The sequence below is a fragment of the Trachypithecus francoisi genome, unplaced genomic scaffold (genome assembly GCF_009764315.1).
Source record: "Trachypithecus francoisi isolate TF-2019V2 unplaced genomic scaffold, Tfra_2.0 Lachesis_group1, whole genome shotgun sequence".
NCBI lineage: Eukaryota > Metazoa > Chordata > Mammalia > Primates > Cercopithecidae > Trachypithecus > Trachypithecus francoisi.
This window is the reverse complement of record NW_022681454.1, coordinates 131,075,400-131,088,700: the sequence shown is the minus strand read 5'-3', so window position 1 is coordinate 131,088,700 and position 13,301 is coordinate 131,075,400. Positions and strand designations below refer to the sequence as shown.

The window sequence follows — 13,301 nt, the reverse complement described above, 5'->3', positions numbered from 1 at the left end:
TTTCAGCAACAACTGGTCTTTATGACTCATACTGTACCAAGACTTTCAGGTCCACACCTACTTCTCTGTTTGCTTAGTCAAGTCCCTCCCTTCTCACTGCTTTTCTGTGTCTTCCTTCATTTATCAAGAATAGGGCAGTCCAATAGAAAGAGGGACCTATCATTTTCTTTACTCAGTGGGAAGATGCAGTTTGGGTGACGTCCTAATGATGAATGAATCTGTCCACGATAGGCAAGTGTAGAGGATGGATAGAGAGGAGTATGAAAGCAGCAGAATTCACAAAACTCACAGACTGTAGTGAGAAAAGGCACACTCTCTGAAGGATGTTGCTAAATAAAGAAAGGTGCATGTTTCTGAGGGTGGGAGAGTGAGGAAAAGCTTTGACATAAAACAATACGTAGACAATAGCTCAAATGAATTAATAAACCATATTCATGTCATGAAATTATGACATTGTAAAATGTGTATGCAAATACACAAAATATTAATACAAGGTTTATTATCAACAGCTACAAGTTTTTGTTTGATTGGTAGTTTTTGTATTTTCATATGAAAAAAACTGATTGGCAAGTGAATTTCTAGAGTATTAAAAAAAGATTTGGCCACTGAGTTTGGTACTTTGACTAATTCCTAGGATTTTGGAGCACATGAAGTCGCAAAGTTCAAAAAGAATAGTGCTGAGTTAGGACCAAGTGAGTACTAAATTTAATAATAGTACAGAAAACAGAAACAAAATTACAATCATAAAGTTGCATGCTAATAAGTATATTCCATTCAGCAGTGTTACGTAGTTGTACCAAATAATATCAAAATGAACAAGTAAAATAATGAGTTGTTGAACTGGGGCACTTGGTTAGATATCTAGAAATGATTATGATCAAATAGTAACATATTAATTTGTTAATTATCTAAAAGGTAAGAAACTGAAATCATCCCATTGGTACTTTGGAAAAAATAATATCTTGGTATGTTCAATGCAATTTTTAAAACCTAGTTTTACTTTTAATAGATAAAATGTGATCATGGCAAAATTTTATATTTGTTTTGAAAAAATCTAGGTCATTTTATAATCTAAGGAAGCTGCAGTGAGAATGAGATTTGTGGCAATTTGCACACAAAAGTGGACTGCCAAGTATGCTTAACATTAATTGCAACTGCTACCTAATTTTGTAACAGAAACAAGAAAATGAGAACACCTTCTTTAGTAGTTAATTTTGTGAACATTATGACTTGCACAAAGTAAAAACTCAGAAAATATTTATAAATGGAGATTAATACAATGAATTGATGTGAAACTACGTATCAATGTCAATACATTGATGGAGTAAAAAAAATGTGACTGCCTTTTCAGTCACATTTACTTAGCCAGGAATAATATGTGACAATTAACATACACTAAATTCCAGTTAGCGTTCAATAGTTTCATATCATTGCTGTTTGATTAATTTAACAAATAAAAATGAAAATAGAAATAGGTTCTGCTTTGATCATTCTCTGAATAATATTTAACTTATTTTCTTAAGTCCTCTGTTGACTTTGAGCATTAAAAAATAATTTATGTGTTCCCTTGCTTTGGAAAATATGCTATTACAATTTAGTCTTGTTAAATATGTGTTTACAAGTGTTGCTATTCATGTCAAATTTACTTGTTTCCTTAGCACTTCTCCATTTAAGTGAAAAACAAACAGCTTCTTTTATCCATTTATTTAAATTTTTATCTATGTATTGCCAAAACATGAAAACTTAACACTTTTGAATTGATGCAGACTGCTTCTAAGCGAAAAATATGCACATAAAGGGCAATGCAATTTATTCTTACTTTAGAGAGTCTGAGTGGAGGAGAGGTAGAATATACTGCTGTTTTGCTCAGATCTGAATAAGCAATCTGACCATATAACAGCAAGCATCCATCACTGTTATACACAGTGATCTGGGAGAGCTCTTGTTTAGGATGTACACTTTGGCCATCTTTAAAACAGGCATCTCTTGTTAAAGAGGTGTTAAAAATGTTTCCATTTAAAAATCTATCCTTACTTTAGGGAGAATCATGGATTGGGAAAAACACAAATTTCAGAATATTTCTGGGAAAGGTTTAATTTGTTAGTTCTTCACTGGTTTATAATTGCTATATGTGAGGATAATTAGAGAATAAAAGCTAACTCCATGCTAAAAAAAAAAAAAAAAATCTATTCTTACTTTAGGAACACATCAGAATTATGCACATTGGACTTTTTTCTATTGCTGATTTGATTTCAGGCTAAAGCACTGCTAAAAGGAGTGGGACAGATACACCAGGAAGCAAACCTCTTGTCCTACAACATTAGAGTATATATATATACACATTTTTTTTTTGTTTTTTTTTAACATGTTAAGGGGCTTGACCTGTAAGTTTCTGTGAGGTGAAGAATTTGGGATATGGAGTAGAAAAATACCTTCCCTAATAGGTAAAATATGGTATAAAGCATACTTTTAATTATGCATATAAAATGACATCATTTTATCTAATGTAAAACAAAAAGATAATTAAATGTCATGAGTTAGGAATGGGGATAACAGTCATGATAACATAATTTAATTAGACTAGATCATCTCCAGGTTTTCATTGACTTATTTTTAAAATTTGTTACCTCTTTGATGTGATTGTTTTCAACCATTACTAAGCAATCCTATAGTCAATACAGGATTATTCAGTTACTGTATATGTACTCTTAAAGTTAATTTAGAGTTAATAATAAACCAAAATTACGTGCTTTATATGGACTAAAATCTCTCCAGAATTCCCAACTTAACAAATACTTGAATCAGCTTAGTTGGCTTCAATGTTTTTTTAAAAGACAAAAGTCCAAGAGGGTTTTATGAAACTATTATGTATCCATCTAGGAATATTTCAGAAGTGCACTGCTCTTACATATAAAAAAGTCATTTTGATTGCACTTTGGAAACCAGGTGTTAAAATGTACAGCTTGTATGACTTCAGTTTAATGGGCTGTCAACTGTCCAGGCAACTGCAGTACAAAGCTAGGCATGTCTTTAATCTTCAAAGAAAAAAGTAAAGAGAATAAATTCAGCTATTAGCTTGAAGGTAAAAACAAATGAAAGGATAAGGTGAAAGCAAGCAGTATTAGAGTTTATAGATTTCTTATTAGAAATTTGAAATTATATTATCAGTGTATGGTAATTATATACATATACATATGCATATATATATATATACACACACATACACGTGCACTCACATACAAGTATATTTGTGGGTAACTTAATGACAGAGATAAGTTCTGAGGAATGAATCCTTGGATGACGTCCTTGCTTGTATGAACATCATGGAGTGTACTTACACAAACCTGGATGATACAGTGTACTACACAACTAGGCTATGTGGTATGGCCTGTTGCTCCCAGCTACAAACCTGTATGGCATGGTATTTGTGAATCTAAACATATCTAAGCATAGAAGAAGTACAGTAAAAATACAATATAAAAGATAAAAATTGGTACTTGTGTATAGGGCACTTATCATGGAAGGGAATTGTAGTACTAGCAGTTGTCTGGGTGAGTGAGTGAGTGAGTGAGTGAGTGGTGAGTGCATGTGAAGACCTATGACATTACAACACTACTGCAGAATTTATAAACACTGTCCAGAGGCTATACTAAGTTTATTCAAAAAACATGTTCTTTGTTTAATAATAAACTTAGCTTCTGTAACTTCTTTATAAAGTATTTAATATTTTTTCTTTTGCTTTTTTTTACAGTAACGCTTATCTTAAAACACAAATATATTGTACAGCTATACAAAATTTTTTTCTGTATTTTCTTATTTTATAAACATTTTTCTATTTTCTGATTTTTTGTTTTACTTCTTAAACTTTCCTGTTAAAAATTAACACACACACATATTAGTCTAGGCCCACATAGGGCCAGGGTTATCAATGTCACTGTCTTCCCTCTCCTCATCTTGTCTCAGTGGAAATTCTTCAGGGGCAGCAACACACATGGATCTCTCATTTTTCTATGATAACAATGCCTTCTTCTGAAAGACTTCCAGAAGAACTTATCTGAAGCTATTCTATAGTTAATTTTTAAAAAATAAATAGGAGTATACTCTAAAGTAACAATAAAAATCATAGTATAGTAAGTCCATAAGCCAGTAACATAGTCATTTATTTTCATTATCAAGTGTTATGTACTGTGCTTTATTGTATGTGTTATACTTCTATATGACTGGGAGGGCAGTAGGTTTGTTCACACCAGCATCATCACAAGCACATGAGTTTCTGCTACAGCAATATGACAATTACATTGTCACTAGGCAAGAGGAATTTTTCAGCTCCATTATAATCTTATAGGACCACTGTCACATATGCAGTCAATCACTGACCAAAACATCATATGGACAGCATGACTCACCATTTTCCAATGATAAATTACATAATAAAGTAAATTATTAGCAACAGAACTAATTGTATAGTTCTGAACATCTAATTAAAATGTTGGTTTTGAGAACATTTAAGTTAGTCCAGGTTTGATTATTTTATTTGTACCTATGAAAATATTTGTTTTACTTTTATAACTTGAATGGCTTTTGCATAGTTTTGATATACCCATAACATTAATAATTATGCCAAACTTATGTCCTTGCAATATTCATAATGTCTTATTTTTTAGAATCATTTGGTCTTTACAATAAAGACAGTCTTACTTTTTAAAAATTTATTTATGCTTCTCTAATTTATTCTTTAGATTCTAAATGCATGTTTGGGATTACCTTAGTAGTTTATGCATTAAAAAAGTGATTCTTTTGGTGGGTATATGTGTGAAGACAAGCTAGTTTTTTACTAAATATTTCCTCTTTTTTAATCTTTTTAATATACTTCATCATCATACCTAATATTTTTGTATTTTTATTACAAACTACAAATATGCATTGCTTGTATTTTAATTTACAATTTAAATTTATTAAACAAATGTATATACATAAATTTCAGTCCAATAATTTCACATGGCTACTTCATTCACCATGCAAATTTGTATGTCCAGACAATTTTTTCAACGTATTTAAATAATATATTTAATAACTTTTTTGAATTCACTGCAGAGTTTGACTGATAGAAAATCAACTATTTGGGGGCTTAGTTATCTTACTACTGCACCCAATAGACTCACATACACACACACACACACACACGCACATATGCGCACACACACATATTTTTTCCTATTCATCTAATATAGAGGTAATATTTTTTAACCTTAATCTCCATCATGGTTACATAGGTGCTTAGATTTTTTTAAACTTTTATTGTACTCTATTCTTTAAAAATGTACAATATGCTACAGGTTTGTTATACTTCAATAACAGGGAAATGAATTAATTAAATTAATTGAGTGAATAAATTAAATGACTTACTTTTAGTGAATCTATTTCTTTTCTTCGCAATTGGCTGCAAAAGTCCAGTCGTTTAATCACAATTGCTACCCACACCCTCAACCCATCACAGCCTGAGAATCATGGGATACACTGTGTGGGAGGGAGCCGTGGAAAGCCAAGATGAATGGGGACAGCATGTGAGGGCCTGGTCAGGCCCCTGCACCTCATGTCACTGGCTTCTAGGAGCACAGAATCAGGCTGGGCACAGGCCTCTTTTCTGCCCAGGAACCAGCAGGGGAGCTCCATCCAGAGGAAGTCAGGTCTCCCCACCAGGCTAGTCAGAGAGCATGAGGGGTCAGGACTGGCTGGAGGAAGGAAGAAGTGAAGAAAAGAGAAGCGACTCTGATCTGTCACCACACTTAGGTGCTCTGACCTGCCTCTGCCACATTCAGTTGCTGGAGAGTTGGCCTCGCCCCTCTGAGGGGCCACTGGCACTCAAACTGGCCTTGACTTCTCTGCTTTCTTCTCAGATCTCACTGCCTCATCATGGGCTTTCTGCTACTCTGGTAGCTTTTTGGCCTCTTGGCTTTTCTACCTTTTGTCAAACATGATCTTCTGGTACAGGTACTTCTCCGGCTTCTTCATCATAAGGATCACGCGCTGGCCTCACTCTCCTCCTCCTGGGCCAGCTGCTGCTGGGAACTACCCTCCTCTTCGTTTTCTCCTCCTTCATCACCATCACCTTGGTTGTCTTCCTCCTCCTCCTCTTCTGACTCATTCAAGTTTCCTGGGTCCTCTCCCAGCTGCAGAGCCAGAAGCGTCAGCTTCTCAGGTGGGATGTAATCTCCTTCCTCCTCAGTCACAAAGGGTGAAGGGTGTGGGGGTAGCTGCATTGCAGGGAAGTACTCTGCTCCAGGGAAGTGCAGTCTAGCGTTCATGGAGTCAAACACCTACTGGGGCTCCACGTAGTGCCTGCTACTAATTGAGGTCTGCTGCCCAGGCCAGTCGACAATCTGGTGGGTGCTACGTAAGTGGGACTGATGCACAAAGGCTTTTGCCAGGATATGTCTCCCCAAAAACTCCTGATGAGGAAGGCTAGGGCTTCAGGGGATACCTGTCAGTTAAGGAAAAACTTCAAGCCCTCAGAAAGCTTCTTGTGCTTCTCTTGCGCCTCCAGCTCCTTCCTGAGGTCCTCCTCCTGCACCGCCAACTCCCCATGGGCGGGAAACTCATCCGCCTCGGCCTTTCTCTGTGGCAAGCACCGCAGCATGGGCCAGGCTGACACTGAGGGTCTCCAGTTTCTCCACTGGCCTCTCCGAGTCCAGCACGTAGGTACTATCACTGGCCTTCGCCTCTGCTTGCGCCTGACCCTCAGCTTGAGGGAATAGTGAACGTTGAGCGACTGATAGAGGCTGAAGTTCATCGATGAAGCCCAGCAAGGTGGTGTAGAACTAGGTGAAGGTGGCCATGACTCTGAAGTCCATGTCTGTCGGGTGGTCATGGGAGAAAGCATAGGGGTTGATCCATACAATGGGCTGTACCAGCACCTCAGCCTGATAGTAAATGCCTTTGATGGACACGAAGACCTTGCTCAGAGCACAGGGAGTGATGATGTAATGCATGAACTTCACTGCCAGCCTGCAGCACAGCTGAATGGTCTCTACACGGGACTTGTCAGTCCACGGGAAGGTGGAAAAGAGGAAGCACATGGAGAAGGCAGCGCCACCAAGGTCCCCCCGTTTGTGGTCAATCTTATCGCCCTTTACATGTTCCTCAGTGTTCCGCTCGCTTTTCCCATAGGCCTTCTGGGGCTTCCAGACAGATTCCTTGTATTCCCGGACCTTGTTGAAGATGAACTTTTGGAGGAGAAACCTGATGTCTTCCATAAGGTAGCAAGTTTGGGCCGCAGTAGCACCTTTATTAACCTTCTTGTGTTTGGGTTCATGAGGATAAATGCCCATCAAGATGCACTGTCGCCTCGAGTCAGCCATGGTCAGTGGGAGCTTCTTTCCTGGCTTTGCTTCTGGTGATGTGGTTGGCAGGTGAGCCTCCTTCTTGCTGCTGCTTCTCAAAGCCTCCTGTAGCTCCACGTTAAAGAGTCCATGAGTGCCGCAGACTGACAGTGCCACTTCCTCCCGAAGTCTCTATTTGTCCTCTAGTAAAAATCTTTTATTCTCTAAATATAAACCACACTTTATATTAATTAATTTCATAACATTTAGTCTTCAGTTTTAGCATTTAATTATATATTTCAACTTGGGGGATAAAAACGTATTACAAAAAAAGTTTACATTGCCTTTTAATGACCTATAGGTTACTCTATTATGGTTCAAGTAACTATTAGTTTATTGAAAAAAAATTATTTAATGGTCTTGTGTCCAGAATTGGTGGGTTCTTGGTCTCACTGACTTGAATGAAGCCACGGACCCTCATGGTGAGTGTTCGTTTTTAAAGATGGTATGTCCCGAGTTTGTTCCTTCTGATGTTCAGATGTGTTCAGAGTTTCCTCCTTCTGGTGGGTTCGTGGTCTCACTGACTTCAGGAGCGAAGCTGCAGACCTTCACGGTGAACGTCACAGTTCTTAAGGAGGCGCATCTGGAGTTTTTTGTTCCTCCCATCTGGAGTTGTTCATTCCTCCTGGTGGGTTCGGGGTCTGGAGTTGGTCATTCCTCCCTGGTGGGTTCGTGGTCTTGCTGCAGACCTTTGCGGTGAGTGTTACAGCTCATAAAAGCAGTGCAGACCCAGACTGAAGCAGAAGGATTTATTGCAAAGAGCAAAAGAACAAAGCCTCCACAGCACACAAGTGGACCCAAGCAAGTTTCCGCTGCTGGCTAGGGCAGCCTGCTTTTATTCCCTTATCTGGCCCCACCCACATCCTGCTGATTGGTCCATTTTACAGAGTACCAATTAGTCCATTTTACAGAGAGCTGATTGGTCTGTTTTACAGAGAAATGTTTGGTACGTTCTGACAGGGTGCTGATTGGTGCGTTTACAAACCCTGAGCTAGACATAGAGTGCTAATTGGTGCATTTACAATCCTTTAGCTAGACACATAAGTTCTCCGAGTCCCCACTAGATTAGCTAGACACAGAGCACTGATTGTTGCCTTTACAAACCTTGAGCTAGACACAGGGTGCTGATTGGTGCATTTACAATCCTTGAGCTAGACACAAAGTGCTGATTGGTACATTTACAATCCTCCAGCTAGACATAAAAGTTCTCCAAGTCCCCACCAGATTAGCTAGATACAGAGTGCTGATTGGTGCATCCACAAACCCTGAGCAAGACACAGAGTGCTGATTGGTGCATATAAAATCCTCTAGCTAGACATAAAAGTTCTCCAAGTCCCTACCCTATTCAGGAGCCCAGCTGGCTTCACCTAATGGATGCCGTACCCAGCCTGGCCATGGGCGTAGCTGCCCGTCAGTCCGTGAGTTGCACCCATACTCGTCAGCCCTTGGGTGGTGGATAGGACCAGGTGCCGCAGATCAGCGGATGGTGCCGGTTGGGGAGGCTCGGGAAGCGTGGGAGCACACCACCAGGGGTTCAGGCATGGTGGGCTGCAGGTCCCAAGTCCTGTCCCTCAGGGAGGCAGCTCAGGCCTGGTGAGAATTCAAGCATGGCATGGGTGGGCTGGCAGTGCTGTGGGACCTGGCGTCCCCTCCCCAGTTGCTGGCCCAGGTGCTAAGCCCCTCACTGCCCAGGGCCAGTGCTGCCAGCCGGCTGCTCCTAGTGTGGGGCCCGCCCAAGCCCGCACCCACCGGAACTCACACTGGCTGGCGAGCTCTGCACGCTGCCCCGGTTCCCACCCCCAGCCTCTCCCTCCACACCTCCCTACAAGCAGAGGGAGCCCGCTCCCTGCTCGGCCAGCCCAGAGAGGGGCTCCCACAGTGCAGTGGCTGGCTGAAGGGCTCAAGCCAGCCAGAGTGGATGCCAAGGCCGAGAAGGCACTGAGAGCCAGAGCTGCTAGCACGTTGTCACCTCTCAGTCTCATTCTTATGAAGTTCAAACAACATAGTATTCAATGTCATGGTGTTTCTGAAACTGTAAGCAGTTTTTGTTTTTGTTTTCTATCCCACTGGGCACATAAAGAGATAACTAGACAGCCGTAGGACAGTATAGAAAAAATGTGGGCAAAAGTCAAATCTACAAATGATGAACTTGTCCCTTTATATCTAACCCAATAAGTGAGCACCTTTAACTTATTTTTAGAATAATTATTTAATAAATATAAAAGCAAAAACAATGCATATACTGAAACACAAATAAGAACATAATATATAGCATGCAATAATTAGAAAGTTCCCTTTAGATTATCTCATTTGCCATGTAAATCTTCTCAGTGTTAACCATTGTTAGCATTTTGGTGCATGCAATGTTTACCTTTTAGACCATTTAGATTGCATTCACACGATTTCTGTACAAATATGCTAATATATTTTATTTTATAACTTTCTCTTTTATGTTGAGCAAAATGCCATTGATATATTTCCAGGTCAGTACTACCCATCTACCTTGCTGTGTATAATGGTTCCAGAGTATTTCTTACTATGACCAGAGCATACTTTACTGAATCATTTCTCTACTTATAAATATTTATTGTTTTCTATACCAAACGTTCAGGATTTTTTTATACAGTATTAACTAGAAAAATTTATATGGTCAAATTCTGAAACATTTATCAAATCCTATATAGGATTCCCTTATTCTCGTTTATGCTTTCGATGTCTCTTTTGAATTTCTCCATTAAAACGTCTCTCACTTCAATTCAATGATGTATTTATAAGTTATACACTACACTAGTGAATGAGTTCTTTTTTGGCAACTGGGTTTCCAAAACACTATCTGCTCTCAGGAAATGTATTTTGAGTTCAAGGGTAAATGAATAAATGAATTTCTCATCACCAAGTTACTTTTGTTCAGTTGTCAAATTATTTTATTCATTTTCTCTTAGTTAAGGCTGTCAAAATTAACCATTGCTATCTTATTTTTACTTTTTCCTTTATGCATAGCCTGGTAATTTTCCCCTCTGTGTTTTTATAATTCATCTATTAATTCAGAACCAATTGGGCTAGAGGCTGGAAAAAGCAGGCTAGGGTCAGAACTGCAAGCTCTGTGTCCTCATAATCTTAAGTGAAAGAGATGAGAAGCAAGCACATAGGTATGTATGTGTACATGTCCATATATTTTATTAAGAAAAACTGGAGTATTATAGTAACCTATAACGAGGAGACATAATTTGTCAGTTACTATATTGTGCAAAATCTTGGATGTAACCATTTGGGGGGTTATGCTAATAACAATGAGATCAGCTTAACGTTTTTATACACTGAGGGGACATGTTCGGGTTGTCATTTTGAAAATATTGCTCCAGCTATAATATATGAAAGAAGGTGAAAAGGGTAAAAATAAATGTAGGAATGTAGGAGGATATTGCATCAATACAGAAAAAGAATGGGATGATAGTTTGGATACAAGTAGTAAGAATGGAGATGGAGAGAAGTTCTTAAATACATTGGTGATATTGGCAGGACTTGATATGAGACTAAATATGGGGCTATCAAGGAAAGATAATTTGGCAAGGATTGGCTGCACCTTTTTAGATTTTGGCTTTAATATATGAACAGATGAGAGAACAAAGATTGGTTTGATTGAAAAGATAATGAGCCCAGATATGTAGTTGGATTTTGGGTTCCTTTAAGGAATCCAAGTTGTAGATGCTTAATAAGTAGCTGTATGCACCAATCTCAAATTCAGTAGGTTTTCATATGCATGAGAGGAGTTTGAAAACTCTAGCTTCAAGAAATAGCAAAAATTGAAATATACAACAATAATTAATGGAGAATTAGGAGTATGAACAAAATTTTTCATAGAATTGTGAAATTATGATTCCTTCTAAAACTTCCCGTAGATAAGTAATTATCAAAAAGTCTATATAAAAACAATTAGAGAATGCTAAAGTACTATTTTAGCATGTTTGAATTTTTGACAAAGAAAATTAAAATATAAAGTTTTGGTGTTTATTTTTATTTGCTGTGTTTTAAAAATAACCTTTAGCTCACCTTATGGAGTTCTTTCTTCGATATTTTGCATTTCATAAATATGACTTTATGACAACAAAAATAACCTTCAATTCATGGTACATTGGTGAAAAAGAAGAAGGATGAGAGGATAATATGACATAGCTTGATTTAGAAATGCATGGATGATTTCATTTTTATTTTAACTTTTATTTGAAAACTGAACCCAGATAAGGCCGTATTTACTCTACTCCATATAGAGTAGTTCAAAGATAGGATTTCTCAAAGCAGAGCTCTGATGCTTACTCTGAATCAGTGGAAAGACATGTTATTCAAAAGTCAAAAGTATGCTTTCACTTCTGTTATTTATGACTGCTGTCTCACAGTGTTGTCACCCTGCATGAAGCATTATATCCCTCTGATTTGTTGCAATAGATAATAATGCAAGAATATATGTAATAAAAACTGCCACATAGTTCCCCAAAAAGTACAAAAAAATGATACTACCTTTTTACATTGTATAATTTTCCACACACACAGTTTCCATTCAAATTGCTGGTCAAGTTTCAATAATTTGTTCAAATTTAAGCTTAATGCTCCCTTGGACGTCTACTAATCTTTAATAAAAGAGGAAGGTAATTGGTTCATTTACCATTTTATTCATTTAGATTTATTCAAGTATATTTTTATAATAATTGTATTTTATTTGAAGGAAAAGTATTGTTCTTCTTAATAGGTGATTTCACTTTAGATTTTAAATAGGAAATATAATTAACTCTTCTTCAAAGGAATGGGATTTGTATTTAAAAATCTGAGTCTCCTTTTGAAAAGAAAGCATTGTGTTTTTTCCTAAAGTGTTAAGCACACACACACACACATTTTATATATTTTTATATGTACACATATGTTTTATATATTTATATATACACACATTTTATGTATTTATATATATATTTATATATACACACATTTATTTTATGTATTTATGTTTTTTTATATTTATATATATTTATATGTGTGTGTGCATATGTGTGTTTGTATTATATGGGGTTAGAGAGAGAACAGACTTCAGATAACATCCTTAATGCTCTGAGATAAAAGTTGAAAATTTGATCAAAGTATCAATTATTTGAATTTTTGAAATATACACTGGAGATTCGTAACTGAAATTCTAATGCTGAATATGTTAAGGATAATGGACAATAAAATAAAAGGAACAATGCATTATTGGAATAAAGAAAGGATAAAGAATCAATCATTTTTTGTTTTAAGCCTCTCTGGTTGTCTAAAATTGACGCAGAGAGTTCACTCTTCTTGAAGAGGACTGTGAATGTGAATGACTAGCACTACAGGAAAACCTAAAAGCAAGAGCAGGCCTTGACCACAGCATTACTGTTTGCTTTCTACCTAAAATTATACTTTGATAGCTGTTCAGACTCCTGTCTTGTGCTGCAAAGTTTCCCCAAGTATTTGTCCTGCTCCTCTTAATGCCTGTAAAATACATCTCAATAGATATTTTAAACTGACCTCTGTTATGTTTATGACAAAATATACAGAACAGCAAATAATTTGAAATATTCAAGGAGAAAAGAACCCCTAACACTGCAGCAGTACAGAAAATAACCAGAATCTATCTCATCATATATTCATCCAGTCACTAATTTAACACCTGTTACATGTCAGACTATATCCTAGATGCTTGGGATACATTGGTGAGCTAAACAACAATTTGTACATATGTAGAACTTAAATTCTAGCATGGCATAGAAAATGTTTCATGTTCTGATATTTTCTGGTTGTACTAAAATATATAGGCAATAGCAAATATTATAATAACCACCATAGTGACCAAGATACTTTGTCTTCAACTGATCACATTTAAGAGCATCTTTCTGTATTTGAGCATCATTCAGA

General features: G+C 37.1%; 1 pseudogene; it reads right to left on the bottom strand.

Moving 5' to 3' along the window:
• Window positions 1-5,755: 5,755 nt before the first annotated feature.
• On the bottom strand, window positions 5,756-9,361 carry LOC117084945 (annotated as a pseudogene).
• Between the last annotated feature and the right edge of the window lie 3,940 nt (window positions 9,362-13,301).